Here is a 21104-nt window from a genome sequence, read left to right as displayed (position 1 = left end):
CTCAAGAAGAAAAACACTCACAATTTTCATTCCACATAATCTGATTTTTTCCAAATGTTTTCAAGGCCTTATATAGCCGAAAAATACATCAAGACAAGCCCCTTTGATACGAACCACACCAACACTGTAATGAAACCCGACACCAAATACGGCACAGCCACCAAGAACACACGAAATTGGGGATGAAGAACCGCGACCCTATGCTTAGCAAAGCACGAACCTTGGTATGAGGAAGACGCCACAAATGGGGATGGGAATCCGTTTGATAAGTCAGGTTGAACGCCACAAGGAACCCCTTGATAAGTTCAAAAGTTTCTTCAAGAACTCAAGAAGAAAAAAAAAACTCACAATTTTCATTCCACATAATCTGATTTTTCCCAATGTTTTCAAGGCCTAATATAGGCGAAAATTACATCAAGACAAGCCCCTTTGTCTTCCTAAAGAAAAACCGAAATTTAAAAAACAAGCCTTTTGTCTTCCTAATGAAAACCAAAATTAAAGACAAAAGGACTCTTGGACTCACACAAGTCAAGTGTTTGACTTTTCACAAAATAAACAAAGACTAAATAAAAAAATACAAGATGACAAAATACAATAAGACTCATCAAGCTCCTAAACTGAGTCTTTTGGCTCGCGCCCTCGTCACCAGACCAACTGGAATTAGACTTGGATCTTTAGTCTTGGTGTCCTCATCATTCCCCCCCTCTTGAGAAGGATTTGTCCTCAAATCTTCACCTGCATCAAAAGGACTCAAATCAGAAAGATTAAAAGTAGCACTAACAGTATACTCACCTGGTAAATCGAGTCTGTAGGCATTGTCATTGATCCTTTCTAGCACTTGAAACGGACCATCTCCTCGAGGTAGCAATTTGGAACGTCTTTGTGCTGGGAATCGCTCTTTCCTCATGTGTACACATACCCAATCACCGGGGTCAAAAACCTGCTTGTGATGACCTTTGTGAGCATAAAGTTGGTTAGTGTTTAAAAGAGCCTCCTTAACCTCACTTTTTTTTGCATAAAAATTCTGTTTTCTCTCTAATTATCCCTCATTGATCAAACTCTTCTCTTTCTTTTCTCGCTCACTTGATTCAACCCTTCTCTCTCTTTGTCTCTCTTTTTTCTCACTCTCATTCATCTTTTCACTCTCCTTCTTTTGCTCACTCAATATTTTTTTATCACTCAATTTTTGCAACCTCACTTGGTCTTCATATACTTGCTTTGGCGTCAATGGCGCTAGAGTGATTGTTCTTTGACGGAACGTGAATGAGTACTTGTTGGTGAAGCCATCACGCTGGACTCGCCGATCAAATAGCCAAGGCCTTCCTAGAAGGAGGTGTCCAGCTTGCATGGGAACCACATCACTCAATACCTCATCTTCATACTTGCCAATTCGAAATGAGACCAGTACCTGTTTTGTAACCCTCACTTCACCACTATCATTCAACCATTGCAACTTGTATGGACAAGGATGTTTAAGCGTTTGGAGCCCCAGCTTCTCAACCATGGAAGAACTAGCAACGTTAGTACAACTACCTCCATCAATAATCACACTACATACCTTGTCTTTCACATGACAACGAGTGTGAAAGATGTTCTCCCGCTGCACCTCTTCTTCCTCTTCTTTTGCTTGCAAATTCAAGACTCGTCGTGTGACTAGTGCAAGCATCTCACCAGATTCTGGCCCATACTCTTCATCATCGATAGAAGCATCTTCCAATGGTGGCATGTCAGCAAGATCATCTTCATCTTCAGAATCGAGCTCGCCACTTTCTCGAATCACCATAACTATCTTGTTTGGACATTGGCTAGCTATGTGTCCTCGCCCCTGACATTTGAAACACTTTATCTCACTAGAACAGGACGAAGTAGGGGCTGTTTTACCTTGAGGGGTCGTGGCTGGTTTTGCTGTAAAGGATGAAGTAGGTTGGTCTTCTTCCTTCTTTGGATAGTTTGACCGCCAAGGTGTTGCACTTGAATTGTGTGGGCTCGGTCTTGGCTTTGAACTTGTACTACCCCTCTTGAGCTGCCTCTCAACTTTGATTGCCATATGCACCAAATCTTCCAATTCCACATAATGGTGTAGCTCAATTGGATGAGCAATCTCTCGGTTCAACCCATTCAAAAACCTTGCCATGGTTGCCTCCCGATCCTCTTCAACATTGGCTCTAATCATAGCCATCTCCATCTCCTTGTAATACTCATCAACACTTCTGTAGCCCTGACGAAGACCCTGCAACTTAAGGTACAGATCTCGATAATAATGAGGTGGTACAAACCGTCGCCTCATCACCCTCTTCATTGCCTCCCATGTGTCAATAGGACGATCTCCACTCCGCCTCCTGTTGATGCACAACTGATCCCACCAAACAATAGCATAATCAGTAAACTCAATGGCAGCAAGTTTTACCTTCTTCATGTCGGAGTAGTTGTGACAATAAAAAACTAGCTCCATCTTCTTCTCCCACTCAAGGTATGCTTCAGGATCGCTCTTCCCCTGAAATGCTGGAATTCTCATCTTGATATTTCCCAAATAATTATCTACCTGGTTCCTAGCTTCTCTATCCCCGCCATACCTCCTATGGTTACCCACCAACATCATATCAAACTCATCATCAGAAATTACCCCTTCCAAATCCCCTTCATTCTCATCCTCCCTTTGGTGCATCCTATTCCTCCGTGGCCTCCGTTGTGTTCCCTCTTCTACCCTATCCAACCTCTCATGTATTTGTTCACACTCCTCCGTCAACATCCTCCTCATCTCCCCCATTAAAGCTTCAATTTGTAGATTTGGAACTGTAGGTGGTGGAGCATCATTGCCTGCATTTCTATCGGTATTTTGTGACATGATTGAAAATCTGCAAAAATAAGGTTAGAACTGATGAGGACACCAAAACTAAAGATCCAAGTCTAGTTCCAGTTGGCCTGGTGACAAGGGCGCGAGCCAAAAGCCTCAGTTTAGGAGCTTGATGAGTCTTATTGTATTTTGTCATCTTATATTTTTTATTTAGTCTTTGTTTATTTTGTGAAAAAAGTCAAACACTTGACTTGTGTGAGTCCAAGAGTCCTTTTTGTCTTTAATTTTCGGTTTTTATTAGGAAGACAAAGGGTTGTCTTTAGATTTCAGTTTTCATTAGGAAGACAAAGGGTTGTCTTTATTTTTCGGTTTCATTAGGAAGACAAAAGGCCTGTCTTTAATATTTCGGTTTTTAGGAAGACAAAGGGGCTTGTATTGATGTAATTTTCGGCTATATAAGGCCTTGAAAACATTTTGAAAAATCAGATTTTGATGAAATGAAAATTTGTGAGTTTTCTTCTTGAGTTCTTGAAGAGACTATCCGAACTTATCAAGGGTATCCCTTGTGGCGTTCAATCTGACTTATCAAACGGATTCCCATCCCCGTTTGTGGCGTCTTCCTCATACCAAGGTTCGTGCTTTGCTAAGCATAGGGTTGCGGTTTACCATTCCAAATTTCGTGTGTTCTTGGTGGTTGCCATATTTGGTGTCGGGTTTCATCACAGTGTTGGTGTGGTTCGTATCAGTTCGTATCAGTTGGTATCAGAGATTAGGATCATCCGGTTTGGCCTATCCTTTCCTTTGTGTTTTTCTTTCAATTCGTGTTTCTATATTAGGTTTTTTTTGAAAAAAAAATCATCATCTAGTCGTGTTTTGATTTCTTTGTCCTTGTTTCCTTGTGAAATCTGAAACTATTCTAGAGCTTGTTAATTTCCTTATTTTTTTTCTTGCAATTTAGGGTTTCTGAAATTTCCCCTAATTTGTTTTCTTTTTGTTTCTGAATTCGTGAATTATGGTTCTTATTGTAAAAAAAACCGAATTTTCATTGAGTTCCTCTTGTTTTGTTGTGAAATCCGATTGTGCTTTGGGTTTCTCTTGTTCTTATTGTGCAATCCGAATTGGCATTGAGTTTTCTCTTGTTCTTATTTTGCAATCTGAATTGACAGTGAGTTTCTCTTGTTTTCATTGTGAAAATCCGAATTTTCATTGAGTTTCTCTTACTTTTCTTTTGAAATCCGATTTGGGATTTAGTTCTCTTGTTCTTATTGTGAAATCCGAAATTGGGATTGAGTTCCCTTGTTCTTATTGTGAAATTTGAATTGGGATTGAGTTTTTCTCTTGTTCTTATTGTGAAATCCGAAATTGGGATTGAGTTCTCTTTTTTCTTATTGTGAAATCCGAAAATTGGGGTTGAGTTCTCTTGTTCTTGTTGTGAAATATCTGAATTTTGCATGAGTTACTCTTGTTCTTTTGTGCAATCCGAGTTGTATTGTAATGACCCACTTATCTAGACTCTTGGACCATTATCGAACCATACATACAAATTCTTACTAAAACATACATTTGCGAAAATACCATAATTTATTATAAACTTGTAGAAACAAAGGTTACTTTCATAAAATTAAGTAGGATATGGGTACCCATTGTCTTTAAAACAAAAATAACTTAAAGTGAAAAGAGTTACATAGAAAATGCGGAAAATACATGTAAAACCATAAAAAATGTAAAATGAGACTACATCCTCGAATCGAATAACGCTCGGCCCCTTGACTCCATTCACCATCGATACACATCCTCTAAGCGTCACGAATCTTACCGCCTCTAAAGCTATTTTCCTGCACATAAAACAGAAAGGAATGAGCCTAATGCCCAGCAAGGAAAATCTAACACATAATCATAAACATAAGTTTCATAATAAACGTAAAGACATATCATAACACTTAATACTTACACTTATTATAATGGCCATTATTACTTGGGGTCCCATAGACTAAACAAGCTTATGCCCATGAGATTAGTGGGGTCCTACTAGCTAAGTAGGCATATGCCCATAATCTTTTTGGGGTCTTGTTAGTCAAATAGGGCATAAGCCCAAGCCTACAAACATACACATTCATAACATATTCATAACATATCATATTTCATAACATATCATATTTCATAACATAACACATAAGATAACATAAGAAATACACATATAGATTATATCCTATTTTCCTTACCAAAGTTACCGGGATATGATGGACTGAGTTGGGACTTTTGGAACACTCCTAAAACCATAATGAACAAGAGTGAGTCTAAAGAAGGAAAAGAGATGAAAAGGAATGGGAAGACTAAACCATTGAAAGTCACACTTACCAAACTTATGTGCTCAAGAACTTAGATTCCCTAACCAAAATGAAGATTAAGGTTAGAGATTGAGTAGAAGACTATGAGAAAGAAAATAACAATACAGAAATGAACTAGAGTTTTGGTTACCTCAAAGACTTGTAAGATCAATCTACACCACAACCGAAATAGTATAGAACCTCACTTCCCAAAGTGTTTGATAAGCTTATGATGTTTTAAGCTTATGATTTTCCCAAACCAGGTGTTTACATGTAGAGTCCAAGAACTTTACTTAGCTAAGATAGATAATAGTATGATAGTATTTATAGCATTATCTTTGTTACTGTGGATTTTTGGTTCAGACCGGGAATTATTTGGACACTCATAGTAGTACTTATAGATTTTCTAAGTTTAACCTATAGTTTAAGAATATTAAGTATAACCTAAGGTTTGATTAAAGTGACTGATATTAAGGATTTTATTATTATATTATAAGGTTTAGACATCAACCAATAGGATTTTAAGCACATGTTTTGAATGGTAATTAAGGATTAAGATTTTTGAGGATTAAATATAATAAGGAGTAAAGTTTGAATGTTATAGGGTCAGTCAGCAGCTTTGAGTACGTTGAGGGCTTAGTCAAGGCTGTTTACTCCATTCAAACCTAGCTAAAAATGTGTAATTTCGTGTTTAAATATTCAGCGTATGCCGATATATCGCAGCTATAGGGGGCGATATGTCGCAGCACGTAGATACGGAAAACACGAAACGATGCACGGTCGCCTCGGGCATACTGGCCCAGGCGATATATCGCCTACAGGGGGCGATATATCGCCTCCTTCAGCATGGATTCAAACTCTTTTGAATTCATTTCCTTTCAGCCATTCAAAATCCTTCAACAGTCCAGCATCTTCTGAACGAGTCTTCAGCCTCTGCTGAACGATTATTCAAATGATTTTCACTTAAAAAGCCATTATTTTTATTCAAGTAAAATAAAGATATTTTCATTCCCAAACTCTATAAATAGGACCTAGTACCCAGCCATTATTCACCATTTGCTCTAAGTTCAGAGGCTGCTAGTGTTAAGTGAGTGTGAGAGTGTAAACACTTGGTTTGGGGAAAAACTATAAGCTTAAACATCATAAGCTTATCAAACACTTTGGGAAGTGAGTGCTATAGTATTTCGGTGGATGTTAGATTGATCTTGCAATCTTTGAGGTAAACCCAAAACTCTAGTTCTTTTCTGTATTTTTATGTTATTTCCTTTCTCAAAACCTTCTACTCAGTCCCCTAACCTTATTCTTATTTTGGTTAGGGAATCCAAGCTTTTAAGCATATAAGTTGGTAAGCATATTTTCATTTAATGGTTTAGTCTTCCTATTCTCTTTCATTTCATCTCCTTTCTTTAGACTCACCCTTGTTCATTGTGGTTTTAGGAGTGTTCCAAAAGTCCTAACTCAGTCCATTTTATCCCGGTAACTTTGGTAAGGAAAATAGGCTAGAATTAATATGTTATGTGCTTATGTTATCTATATGTTTATGTTATTAAAAGTGTTATGATATGTATATGTGTATGTAGGCTTGGGCATATGACCCATATGACTAACAAGACCCCAAATGGGTTATGGGCATATGACCTACTTAGCTAGTAGGACCCCATTAACCCCATGGGCATATGCTTGTTTAGTCTATGGGACCCCAAGTAATAATGGCCATTATAATAAGTGTATGTTATATGTATTATGTTAAGTCTTTATGTTTTCTTATGAAATTGTGTATATGACAATGTGTTAGGTTTTTCCTTGCTGGGCATTAGGCTCACTCCTTTCTGTTTATGTGCAGGAAAATAAGCTTAGAGGCGGTAAGATTCGTGATGCTTGGGAGGATGTGTATCGATGGTGAATAGAGTCAAGGGGCCGAGCGTTATTCGATTCGAGGATGTAGTCATGTTTATGTTTTTATGGTTTTAAATGTATTTTCCGCATTTTCTATGTAAATCTTTTTAGTTTTTAAGTTATTTTTGTTTTAAAGACAATGGGTACCCATATCCTACTTATTTTATGAAAGTAACCTTTGTTTCCATAAGTTTTCAATATAATTATGGTATTTCCGCAAAAATGTAAGTTTTATGTATAGATTCGTTAATGGTCCAAGTAGTCTAGATTAGTGGGTCGTTACATTACACTCTCACACTCACTTAACACTAGCAGCTTCTGAACTTAGAGCAAAAGGTGAATAATGGCTGGGTACTAGGTCCTATTTATAGAGTTTGGGAATGAAAGTATCTTGATTTTACTTGAATAAAAATAATGGCTTTTTAGGTGAAAAATATTTGAATAATCGTTCAGCAGAGGCTGAAGACTTGTTCAAAAGATGCTGGGCTTATGAAGGAGTTTGAATGGCTGAAAGGAAAAGAATTCAAAAGTGTTTGAATTTATGCTGGAGGAGGCGATATATCGCCCCCTGTAGGCGATATATCGCCTGGGCCAGTATGCCTGAGGCGACCGTGCATCGTTTCGTGTTTTCCGTATCTACGTGCTGCGACATATCGCCCCCTATAGCTGTGATATATCGGCACACGCTGAATATTTAAACACGAAATTACACAATTTTAGCTAAGTTTGAATGGAGTAAACAGCCTTGACTAAGCCCTCAACGTATTCAAAGCTGCTGACTGACCCTATAACATTCAAACTTTACTCCTTATTAAATTTAATCCTCAAAAATACTTAATCCTTAATCACCATTCATAACATGTGCTTAAAATCCTATTGGTTGATATCTAAACCTTATAGTACAATAAATATAATCCTTAATAACAGTCATATTAATCAATCTTAGGTTAAAATTAATATTCTTAAACTATAGGTTAAACTTAGAAAATCTATAAGTACTACTATGAGTGTCCAAATAATTCCCGGTCTGAACCAAAAATCCACAGTCACAAAGATAATACTAAACATACTATAATACTACTAAATAATTAGCTAAGTAAAGTTCTTGGACTCTACATGTATTGTTTTCAAATCGTTGTAGTTCCACCAATTCTGATTCTTCTTGTGTCTTGTACCTGCATTTGAGAAAAAAAATAGAAAGAAAGAAAGAAGAGGACCCGAGATCAACTCTTTTGAAATCTGAATTTTTCCTTCGGTTTCTCTTGTTCTTGTTGTGAAATCCGAATTGGGATTGAGTTCTCTTGTTCTTCTTGTGAAATCCGAAATTGGGATTGAATTCTCTTGTCTTATTGTGAAATCTGAAAATTGGGATTGAGTTCTCTTGTTCTTGTTGTGAAATATCTGAATTTTGCATGAGTTACTCTTGTTCTTTAGTGCAATCCGAGTTGTATAGTTTTCAAATCGTTGTGGTTCCACCAATTCTGATTCTTCTTGTGTCTTGTACCTGCAATTGAAAAAAAAAAAGAAGAAAGAAAGAAGAAGAAAAAAACCAAGACGATCCGAACCAAAAAAAAAAAAAGTCTGGAAACCTCTCTTAAATTTTTTTGTTATATTCTTGTTCCCTAAGGTCTAGAGGCCTTTTGGCCAAAACCCCACACAAGTGTTCCAAAAATCATCATTTATTTCGTCATTTTCACAAGTTTTCGTCGGTGTTCGTTTGGTTTGTTTGGTTGGATTTGCTGCTTGAATACTCCATATTACCGTTGGATTAGTTTTGATACGAACCACACCAACACTGTGATGAAACCCGACACCAAATATGGCACAGCCACCAAGAACACACGAAATTGGGGATGAAGAACCGCGACCCAATGCTTAAACAAGCACGAACCTTGGTATGAGGAAGACGCCACAAACGGGGATGGGAATCCGTTTGATAAGTCAGGTTGAACGCCACAAGGAACCTCTTGATAAGTTCAAAAGTTTCTTCAAGAACTCAAGAAGAAAAAAACACTCACAATTTTCATTCCACATAATCTGATTTTCCAATTGTTTTGGCAGTCCTAATAAGGACGAAAATTCCACACACACAAACCCCTTGGTCTTCCTAATGAAAACCGAAAATTAAAGACAACCTTTTGTCTTCCTAATGAAAACCCTAACAAGCACAACAAAGAAAGACTCTTGGGCTCACACAAGTCAAGTGTTTGACTTGTACTAGAATAAACAAAGACCAAATAACAAAAAAACGTGAATAAATTAAAAATACAAGATGACAAATACAATAAGACTCATGAAGCTCCTAAACTTAGTCAACTTTGATGAGTAGGACAAGTCTTTGTTCTCCTTCAGTGTTGACCACGGTCTCCTCTTGTTTTAGGACTCTGTGGACTAGGCTGTTAAGTTCTTCCTTGAATTTCTTGGCTCGTGCCCTCGTCACTGGACCAACTGGAACTTGACTTAGGACTTGGGTCTTGGTGTCCTCATCATTCCCCCCCTCTTGAGAAGGATTTGACCTCAAATCGTCACCTGCATCAAAAGGACTCAAATCAGAAACATTAAAAGTAGCACTAACATTATACTCACCTAGTAAATCGAGTCGGTAGGCATTGTCATTGATCCTTTCAAGTACTTGAAACGAACCATCTCCTCGAGGTAGCAATTTTGAACGCCTTTGTGTTGGGAATCGCTCTTTCCTCATGTGTAACCATACCCAATCACCTGGCTCAAAAACCTGCTTATGACGACCCTTGTTAGCTTGCTTAATGTATTGTTCAGTCCTTCTTTCTATGTTGAGTCGTACCCTCTCATGGATTTTCTTCACAAATTCTGCCTTCTTCTCGCCATCTAAATTCAAATGCTCAGAAACAGGTAAAGGTGATAAATCCAAAGGAGTTAGAGGATTAAAACCATAAACAATTTCAAATGGTGAAAATTTAGTAGCAGAATGCATTGAACGATTATAAGCAAACTCAACATGTGGCAAACAATCTTCCCAAGTCTTAATATTTTTACTTATGATAGCCCTTAACAATGTGGATAGAGTCCTATTCACTATTTCTGTTTGACCATCAGTTTGAGGATGACAAGTAGTAGAAAACAATAGTTTTGTCCCAAGTTTACCCCACAATGTTTTCCAAAAGTAGCTTAAGAACTTAGCATCCCTATCTGATACAATTGTCCTAGGCATACCATGTAATCTCACAATCTCCCTGATGAGGACACCAAGACTAAAGATCCAAGTCTAGTTCCAGTTGGTCTGGTGACGAGGGCGCGAGCCAAAAGACTCAGTTTAGGAGCTTGATGAGTCTTATTGTATTTTGTCATCTTGTACTTTTTATTTAGTCTTTGTTTTTTTTTTGTGAAAAGTCAAACACTTGACTTGTGTGAGTCCAAGAGTCCTTTTGTCTTTAATTTTCGGTTTTCATTAGGAAGACAAAATGCTTGTTTTTAAATTTCGGTTTTCATTAGGAAGACAAAGGGTTGTCTTTAATTTTCGGTTTTCTTTAGGAAGACAAAGGGTTGTCTTGATGTATTTTTAGCCTATATTAGGCCTTTGTAAACGTTTGGGAATGGCAGATTTTGATGAAATGAAAATTGTGAGTTTATTTCTTCTTGAGTTCTTGAAGAAACTTTTGAACTTATCAAGGAGATTCCTTGTGGCGTTCATCCTGACTTATCAAACGGATTCCATCCCCATTTGTGGCGTCTTCCTCATACCAAGGTTCGTGCTTGGCTAAGCATTGGGTCGCGGTTCCATTCCAATCTCGTATGTTCTTGGTGGCTGTTCCATATTTGGTGTCGGGTTTCATCACAATGTTGGTGTGGTTCGTATCACTCCCTAAAGAACAAATCTACAACGTTAGAGGCATCATCAGTCTTATGACAAGGGATAAAATGAGCCATCTTAGAAAATCTGTCTACAACCACAAAAGATTGAATCCCTCCCACGCTTACTTCTAGGTAAACCCAACACAAAATCCATCAAAATATCAACCCATGGTGAACTAGGAATAGGTAGGGGTGTGTAAAGGCCATTTGGTTGAACTCTCGATTTAGCTTGCCTACAAGTGACACACCTACCACAAATTCGCTCAACATCTCGTTTCATGTGGGGCCAAAAGAAGTGCTCTTGTAACATAACTAGGGTCTTAGCAACTCCAAAATGCCCCATCAACCCTCCCCCGTGGGATTCCTGAACTAACAAGTCTCTTAAAGAACAATTAGGAACACACAACCTATGCTCCCTGATGAGGACACCAAGACCCAAGTATCAAGTCAAGTTCCAGTTGGTCCAGTGACGAGGGCACGAGCCAAGAGATTCAAGGAAGAACTTAACAGCCTAGTCCACAAAGTCCTAAAACAAGAGGAGACCGTGGTCAACATTGAAGGAGAACAAAGACTTGTCTTACTCATCAAAGTTGACTGAGTTTAGGAGCTTAATGAGTCTTTTTATTTTTAATCACGTTTTTTAGTCTTTGTTTATTTTGTGATAAGTCAAACATTTTACTTGTGTGAGTCCAAGAGTCCTTTTTGTCTTTAATTTTCGGTTTTCATGAGGAAGACAAAAGGCTTGTCTTTAATTTCGGTTTTCATTAGGAAGACAAAGGGGCTGTCCTTATTTTTTCAGTTTCATTAGAAAGACCAAGGGTCTTGTTTTCATGTAATTTTCGTCCTTATAAGGACTGCCAAAACAATGTGAAAAATCTGATTATGTTGAATGAAATTGTGAGTTTATTTCTTCTTGAGTTCTTGAAGAAACTTTTGAACTTATCAAGGAGATTCCTTGTGGCGTTCATCCTGACTTATCAAACGGATTCCATCCCCGTTTGTGGCGTCTTCCTCATACCAAGGTTCGTGCTTGGATAAGCATTGGGTCGCGGTTCCATTCCAATCTCGTGTGTTCTTGGTGGCTGTTCCATATTTGGTGTCGGGTTTCGTCACACTTGTTGGCGTGGTTCGTATCACTCCCTAAACAAGAAACCCTCATGCCTATAAAATTTTCCCTCAGCAGATTTTTCACAAACACCATAAATCTCCCCAAAGTCATGGTCAACAGGATAAAGCTCCTTAATGTGTTCAAACCCAAGTAACTTAGCATCAAGAGTAGAGATTAAGGCATACCTGCGAGAAAGGGCATCAGCAACCACATTCTCCTTACCTTGTTTATACCGAATGACATAAGGAAATGTCTCAATGAACTCAACCCATCGTGCATGTCTCTTGTTGAGCTTGTGTTGGCCTTTCAAATGTTTCAAGGATTCATGATCTGTGAGAATCACAAACTCCTTTGGCCACAAATAGTGCTGTCATGTTTCTAAAGCTCGCACTAGTGCATACAATTCTTTGTCATAGGTGGGGTAATTGAGGGCAGCCCCACTTAGCTTTTCACTAAAGTATGCAAGCGGTCTCCCATCCTGCATAAGAACAGCGCCAATACCTATTCCAGAAGCATCACATTCAACTTCAAAAGTGTTAGAAAAGCTAGGCAAAGCAAGTAAAGGAGCATGGGTAAGCTTGTATTTCAGTAGTTGAAATGCCTCCTCTTGAGCTTCACCCCATTTAAATGGCACATTCTTTTTGATAACTTTTGTAAGTGGTGCGGCGATGGTGCTAAAAATTTTCACAAACCTCCTGTAGAAGCTAGCAAGTCCATGAAAACTTCTAACATTACCTATTGTTGTAGGGCTCGGCCACTCTTGGATGGCTTTGATCTTTTCTTCATCCACCTAAATACCTGTAGCACTTACAACAAAGCCTAGGAAAACAAGCTTATCGGTGCAGAAGGTACACTTACTAAGGTTAGCATATAAATTCTGTTTCCTAAGAACCTCCAAAACAGAATGCAAATGCAAAACATGGTCATGCAAATTCTTACTATAAATAAGAATATCATCAAAATACACAACCACAAATTTTCCAATGAAAGCACGCAATACATGATTCATTAAGCGCATGAAAGTGCTAGGTGCATTAGTTAACCCAAAAGGCATGACTAACCACTCATACAATCCATGTTTAGTTTTAAAAGCAATTTTCCACTCATCTCCTTCTTTCATACGTATCTGATGATACCCACTTTTTAGATCAATCTTGGAAAACAAACAAGAACCATGCAATTCATCTAACATGTCATCTAAACGAGGAATGGGATGTCGATATTTTACCGTTATATTGTTGATGTCTCGACAGTCAACACACATCCTCCATGTCCCATCCTTCTTGGGAACTAGAATCACTGGAACAGCACAAGGGCTCATGCTTTCTCTCACATGCCCTTTCTCCATCAATTCTTCAACTTGCCTTTGCAATTCCTTTGTTTCATCAGGATTACTTCTGTATGCTGGTCAGTTTGGGATTGAAGCACCTCGAACAAAATCAATTTGATGTTCTATCCCTCGAATAGGTGGTAAACCATGTGGTACTTCCTCAGGAAACACATCCTCAAATTCCTGCAAGATAGACACAACAACACTTGGCAGCGAAGAATCAAGTTGGTTAGTATTTAAAAGAGCCTCCTTATACATGAGTAAAATCATGGGTTGTTTTGTAAACAATGCTCTCTTAACCTCACTTTTTTTTGCATAAAAATTATTTTGTTTTCTCTCACTTGATTCCGCACTTTTCTCTCTTTGTCTCTCTTTTTCCTCACTCTCATTCATCTTTTCACTTTCCTTTTTTGCTCACTCATTTTCTTTTTGTCACTCAATTTTTGCAACCTCACTTGGTCTTCATATACTTGTTTTGGCGTCAATGGCGCTAGAGTGATTGTTCTTTGACGGAACGTGAATGAATACTTGTTGGTGAAGCCGTCATGCTGCACCCGCCGATCAAATTGCCAAGGCCTTCCTAGAAGGAGGTGTCCAGCTTGCATGGGAACCACATCACACAACACCTCATCTTCATACTTGCCAATTCGAAATGAGACCAGTATCTGTTTTGTAACCCTCACTTCACCACTATCATTCAACCATTGCAACTTGTATGGACAAGGATGCCTAAGCGTTGTAAGCCCCAGCTTTGCAACCATGGAAGCACTAGCAACATTAGTACAACTACCTCCATCAATAATGACACTACATAACTTGTCTCTCACATGACAACGACTGTGAAAGATGTTCTCTCGCTGCACCTCTTCTTCCTCCTCTTTTGCTTGCAAATTCAGGACTCGCCTTGTGACTAGTGCAAGCATCTCACCAGATTCTGGTCCATACTAATTGTCAGAAGCATCTTCCAATGGTGGCATGTCAGCAAGATCATCTTCATCTTCAGAATCTATCTCTCCACTTTCTCGAATCACCATAACTCTCTTGTTTGGACACTGGCTAGTTATGTGTCCTCGCCCCTGACATTTGAAACACCTAATCTCACTAGAATGAGACTTAGTAGGAGTTGTTTTACCTTGAGGTGGTGTGGCTGTGGTGGCTGGTTTTGGTGCAAATGATGAAAGTGGGTTGGTCTTCTTTCTTTGGATAGTTTGACCTCCAAGGTGTTGTACTTGGATTGTGTGGGCTCGGTCTTGGCCTCGAACTTGTACTACCCTTCTTGAGCTGCCTCTCAACTTTGATTGCCATATGAACCAAATCCTCCAATTCCACATAATGGTGTAGCTCGATTGAGTCAGCAATCTCTCGGTTCAACCCATTCAAAAACCTTGCCATGGTTGCCTCCTGATCCTCTTCAACATTGGCTCTAATCATAGCCATCTCCATCTCCTTGTAATACTCATCAACACTTCTGTAGCCCTGACGAAGACCCTGCAACTTAAGGTACAGATCTCGATAATAATGAGGTGGTACAAACCGTGGCCTCATCACCCTCTTCCTTGCCTCCCTTGTGTCAATAGGACGATCTCCACTCCGCCTCCTGTTATGCACAACTGATCCCACCAAACAATAGCATAATCAGTAAACTCAATGGCAGCAAGTTTTACCTTCTTCATGTCGGAGTAGTTGTGACAATCAAAAACTAGCTCCATCTTCTTCTCCCACTCAAGGTATGCTTCAGGATCGCTCTTTCCCTGAAATGCTGGAATTCTCATTTTGATATTTCCCAAATAATTATCTACCTGGTTCCTAGCTTCTCTATCCCCGCCATACCTCCTATGGTTACCCGCCGACATCCTATCAAACTCATCATCAGAAATTACCCCTTCCAAATCCCCTTCATTCTCATCCTCCCTTTGGTGCATCCTATTCCTCCGTGGCCTCCGTTGTGTTCCCTCTTCTACCCTATCCAACCTCTCATGTATTTGTTCACACTCCTCCCTCAACATCCTCCTCATCTCCCCCATTAAAGCTTCAATTTGTAGATTTGGAACTGTAGGTGGTGGAGCGACATTGCCTGCATTTCTTTCTGTATTTTGTGACATGATTGAAAATCTGCAAAAATAAGGTTAGAACAGTTATAGAAAAAGACCTTACCACACTCCCTCACGTGTTTTCACTCAAAAAATGTCACTCAAGTCCACTCGTGTTTCACTCAACTTTGATGGCTTTTGCCCTCAAATAAGCTCACACCTCTGCCTTTTTCCACTCGTATTCTTCTTTAAGACCTTTGAAAAATAATGAAACAGTGATATGGAGGTTCAAGCAGCCAATCCTACCAAACAAACCAAACGAAAACCGATGAAAAATTGGCGAAAATTGATGATTTTTGGAACACTTGTGTGGGGTTTTGGCAAAAAGGCCTCTAGACCATAGGGATCAAGAATAGAAGAAAATTTTTTAAGAGGGGTTTCCAGACTCTTTTTTTTTTTTTACCTCTCAAATTTGAGAAACCAGATACGAATTTCTGAAAAGGGAAAAGGAAAAAAAATTAAATACCAAAGAGCCAACCCGAAACCCAAGCAACCTGTGTTACTAAAACAGATTCAAGAACAAACTATTATGTGATTCAAGAACACTCCCTATAGCATGAAAACCAATACTCCCAATACAATCAGTGGTACACGCCCAATAACAGAGAACCAATATTCCCCAAAACCAATATTAGAGATCCAAACAACCCGTGGCACCAAAACAATCTCAGATTTCTCAACTAGTAAAGAAAATAACGCAATCAATCCGTGGCACTAGAGTAATTTCAGATTTCATCAAGAAACAATTGAAACAAGGGAAAACAAATGAATTGAAATCAACAATACTAATTTGTGGCTCTAGAGTACTTTCGGATTTCACAACACAAAAACAATTGAAACAAGGGAAAACAAATGAATTTGACAACAAATAGATTCGAACTTGAATTGAAATAAAAAGAAAACAGATTCGGACTTAGCAATATCAACTAGTTTCGGATTTCAAGGGACTTCACAAAGAAATAATGGAAACAATGAAACAATGAAACAAGGAAACGATTTAAATAAGGAAACTAACTATAATTGTTTCGGATTTCACAAGAAGATCAAGGACAAAGAACTCAAGAACACGACTAGATGATGACTTTTTTTTTTTTCATAAAACCTAATATTGAAATACGAACAGAAACACAAATGAAAAAAAAAGGATAGGCCAAACCGGATGATCCTAATCTCTGATACCAACTGATACGAACCACACCAACACTGTGATGAAACCCGACACCAAATATGGCACAGCCACCAAGAACACACGAAATTGGGGATGAAGAACCGCGACCCAATGCTTAACCAAGCACGAACCTTGGTATGAGGAAGATGCCACAAACGGGGATGGGAATCCGTTTGATAAGTCAGGTTGAACGCCACAAGGAACCCCTTGATAAGTTCAAAAGTTTCTTCAAGAACTCAAGAAGAAAAAAACACTCACAATTTTCATTCCACATAATCTGATTTTCCAATTGTTTTCGCAGTCCTAATAAGGATGAAAATTCCACACACACAAACCCCTTGGTCTTCCTAATGAAAACCGAAAATTAAAGACAACCTTTTGTCTTCCTAATGAAAGGACCTCATTGCACTCCCGTGTTTCACTCAAAGAAAAATGGTCACTCAAGTACACTCGTGTTTGCACTCAATGATGGCTTTTACCCTCAAATAAGCTCACACCTCTGCCTTTTTCCACTCTATTTTCTTCTTTAAGCTCTTTGAAAACTAATGAAACGGTGATATGGAGGTTCAAGCAGCCAATTCTACCAAACAAATCAAACGAAAACCGATGAAAAAGTGGCGAAAAATGATGATTTTTGGAACACTTGTGTGGGGTTTTGGCAACAATTCCTCTAGACCATAGGGAACAAGAATAGAACAAAAATTTTTAAGACAGGTTTCCAGACTCTTTTTTATTTTTTTTTATTTTTTATTTTTAGAATTCGGATCCTCTTGGTTTTCTTCTTCTTTCTTTTCTTTTCTTTTTCTTTGATTTCTCAAATGCAGATGCAAGGAACGATTCGAAAGCAAAATGAATCGGTTTTCACAAAAGAAACAATGGAGACTCAAAAAGAAAAGAGAAACAATGCAGATTCAGATTTCACAAAAAGAAAAGAGAAAACCCAACCCACTTTCGGATTTAACACTAAGAATAAGAGAAACTCAATCCCAATTCAGATTTCACAATAAGAACAATAGAAACTCAAACCCAATTTCAGATTGCACAATAAGAATAAGATAACTCAATCCCAATTTCGGATTTCACAATAAGGACAAGATAACTCAATCCCAATTCGGATTTCACAACAAGAACAAGAGAAACCCAAGGCAAAATTCGGATTTCAAAAGAAAAGCAAAAGAAACTCAATGAAAATTCGGATTTCACAATATGAACTAGAAAAAAAAAACCAATGCAAATTCAGATTCCACAATAACAAGAGAAACCCAAAGCACATTCGGATTTCACAACAAAACAAGAGGAACTCTATGAAAATTCGGTTTTTACCATAAGAACCCTAATTCATGAATTCAGAAACAAAAAGAAAACAAATTAGGGGAAATTTCAGAAACCCTAATTCAATTGCACGATTTGAACAATGAAACGAAAAAAGAGAAACAAGGAAACAAAGGAAATTAACAAGCTCTAGAATAGTTTTCGGATTTCACAAGGAAACAAGGACAAAGAAATCAAAACACGACTAGATGATGATTTTTTTTTTCTAATATAGAAACACGAATTGAAATAAAAAAACACAAAGTAAAGGATAGGCCAAACCGGATGATCCTAAGCTCTGATACCAACTGATACGAACCACGCCAACAAGTGTGACGAACCCGACACCAAATATGGAACAGCCACCAAGAACACACGAGATTGGAATGGAACCGCGACCCAATGCTTAGCCAAGCACGAACCTTGGTATGAGGAAGACGCCACAAACGGGGATGGAATCCGTTTGATAAGTCAGGATGAACGCCACAAGGAATCTCCTTGATAAGTTCAAAAGTTTCTTCAAGAACTCAAGAAGAAATAGACTCACAATTTCATTCAACATAATCTGATTTTTCCAAAAGTTTTCAAGGCCTTATATAGCCGAAAAATACATCAAGACAAGCCCCTTGTCTTCCTAAAAACCGAAAAATAAAGACAACCTTTTGTCTTCCTAATGAAAACCGACAAATAAAGACAACCCTTTGTCTTCCTAATGAAAACTGAAATTTAAAGACAACCCTTTGTCTTCCTAATGAAAAACCGAATATTAAGGACAAAAGGACTCTTGGACTCACACAAGTCAAGTGTTTGACTTTTCACAAAATAAACAAAGACTAAATAAAAAAAAATACAAGATGACCAAATACAATAAGACTCATCAAGCTCCTAAACTGAGTCTTTTGGCTCGCGCCCTCGTCACCAGACCAACTGGAACTAGACTTGGATCTTTAGTCTTGGTGTCCTCATCATTGCCGTTCGTGGCTCTTGCCGATCCCGGCTTATGTCGCTCCCAGCCATTGCCACTCCCGTCTCTTGCCGATTAATCACAACCACAATTTTGACACAATAGTTATAAACAACACATGCAACACAACATACCACATAGCTCTACGCGTAAAAACAGTCTCTTACCTTAAATCCAAGTGCTATCTATTAGGCTAGCAAACACAACCTCTGAGAATGAACCTCTCCCGAGTCCTAGCGGTAACCTAGTCACAAACCATAAGTAATGTTCTCATTACTATTTGATTTATAATTGAACCTCGGAACCAATCCCGCGCTCTATAGACTTCCCATTTCCCCACACGGGGTGGTGAAATCGTTCCCCAAGCTCCCTGCCTAAGCCATAAAATAAAAAATTTAAGGGCCCAGAAAATGGCCTAGCGCTCTAGCCATGTTCGAGTTAATTTTGTTTCAATGAATCTGGATGTCTTGATAATAAAAATACAAATTGAATATTACAATCATGATAATAAGGTTTCGACCTAGGGTATCATAAAGGGTTGTGAGATTATGTTTTGGTTTCTTGTTTTATTTTTAGTTATGGGCATTGTATAATTATGATACTTTTTTTTTTATGTTGCAAAGAGTTTGACATGAGCATACATTATGGTTTGAACTTGTTTTGATATTGTTTTCTGTTTTTCATGATTAAATGAATTCTTGAATTGTTCAAGTATATAAACATGTGGTGACTTGATCAAAAAGTGTTAAAAAGGGTTCATGAGTTGTAGAAACCTGCTAGGTAATGTGTTAACATGATTAAAGGTGTAATTACATAAATATGTGCTTGTTGTTTATTTATTTATTTATTTGATGATGATGATAAATCAATGATTTCAAAATGCACAAGTTATGCCTCAAATGTTATTTTGATCTTATATAAACAAAAGACATTTTATTTCACATGTCAATGTGGTTTTTATCTAATTAAAGATATGCAGTTTTTTTATAAATATTTTGTGAGAGAAATATGGTTTTAGTTCAATTATGTGGGTTTAAATAAAATACTTGTTGAAATTTTTAGGTTTATTAGGAGAAAATATCTTTTAAGTAAAATAAGTAAAGCATGTGTTAAAATAAATTAAACCGTAATTTTTCCACACTTTAAATATGCATTTTTCTCATTTATATTTATGTAGTTTTTTTTTAAATAACTAAGTAAAATTATTTTCTGAAGATGAACTAGGAATTCATTTAATAATTATGAATAGCTGCAAAATTTTGTCACATTCTATTAAATGTTATTAAGTAATAAATGAGATTATTATTTTATGCAAATGAAAACTAAGAAATTATTTTTGTAACTTAAAATTTTGTAATAAAATTTATGAATGACCAATATGAGATTTAAAAGAATAATGTAGTAGTAATTAAGTGGCATATTATTTTATGCTTGCTGAATTTTTTTAAATTGACAAGAAAATAAAGGAACAAATAATTCCAACTTCAACGCGAGTTTAAAGAACCATCACATGTATGCATGTTACATGCAATCTAAGTTTTATGTTAAAATATACGCCATTTGATTAAGTGCATGATTCTTGTTTTGCAAATACTAAGGATTCACTAGTAGACTTAAGATTATTTTTTTATGATTTTATGTGAAGTTGTTGAATGTTGATAGTGTGGTACAACATGTGCCACGTGTGCATGACCCATGCACACGTGGGGTATGTATGTTGGGCATGTGTGATTTTACATAATTTTAAGATGAAAGTTTGATTGTGATTATAGGCTCATTGTGACAAACCCGCATTTTACTTTTGCTTGGACTTGAGGTAAGGAAATTTCCTAGAATTTTTTATGAATTATGTTATGAATGGTATGAATTGTTATGTTGCAAAAGTTATGAATTGTTGTATGATTGGTTGTATGTTGTATGAAAAAGCAGTAGATTGTTAGCGGGCTGAATGTGACACAACAAAGGAGTTACTAAGCATATGACGTACTCATAGGGTGGATGCGCTGAAGTTATTCAAGGTCTTACATTTCTGTTTACCTCATAGAGGAGGTCTTACTAGTTTATACTTTTTCTGGTTACCTCATAATATGTGACTTGGACAATAGGGGTGTCATGCTCACACGAAGTATGAAGTATGATCATGATCATGAATATGATACAATATGATTATGAATATGATACGTTATGAATATGAATATGATATGATATGATTATGAATATGATACAATATGATTATGAGATGGATGTGGTGTGGTTATGTTATGAGTTTTATGATACGTATGTAG

The 21104-nt window shown here is 37.5% G+C and overlaps 1 pseudogene; it reads right to left on the bottom strand.

Moving 5' to 3' along the window:
- Positions 1 to 11167: 11167 nt before the first annotated feature.
- LOC133801456 (uncharacterized) lies at positions 11168 to 13600 on the bottom strand (annotated as a pseudogene).
- Between the last annotated feature and the right edge of the window lie 7504 nt (positions 13601 to 21104).

Source organism: Humulus lupulus, chromosome 9 (genome assembly GCF_963169125.1).
Source record: "Humulus lupulus chromosome 9, drHumLupu1.1, whole genome shotgun sequence".
Taxonomy (NCBI): Eukaryota; Viridiplantae; Streptophyta; class Magnoliopsida; order Rosales; family Cannabaceae; genus Humulus; species Humulus lupulus.
Note: the sequence above shows the minus strand (reverse complement) of the source record. Positions and strands in the feature narration are given on the sequence as shown.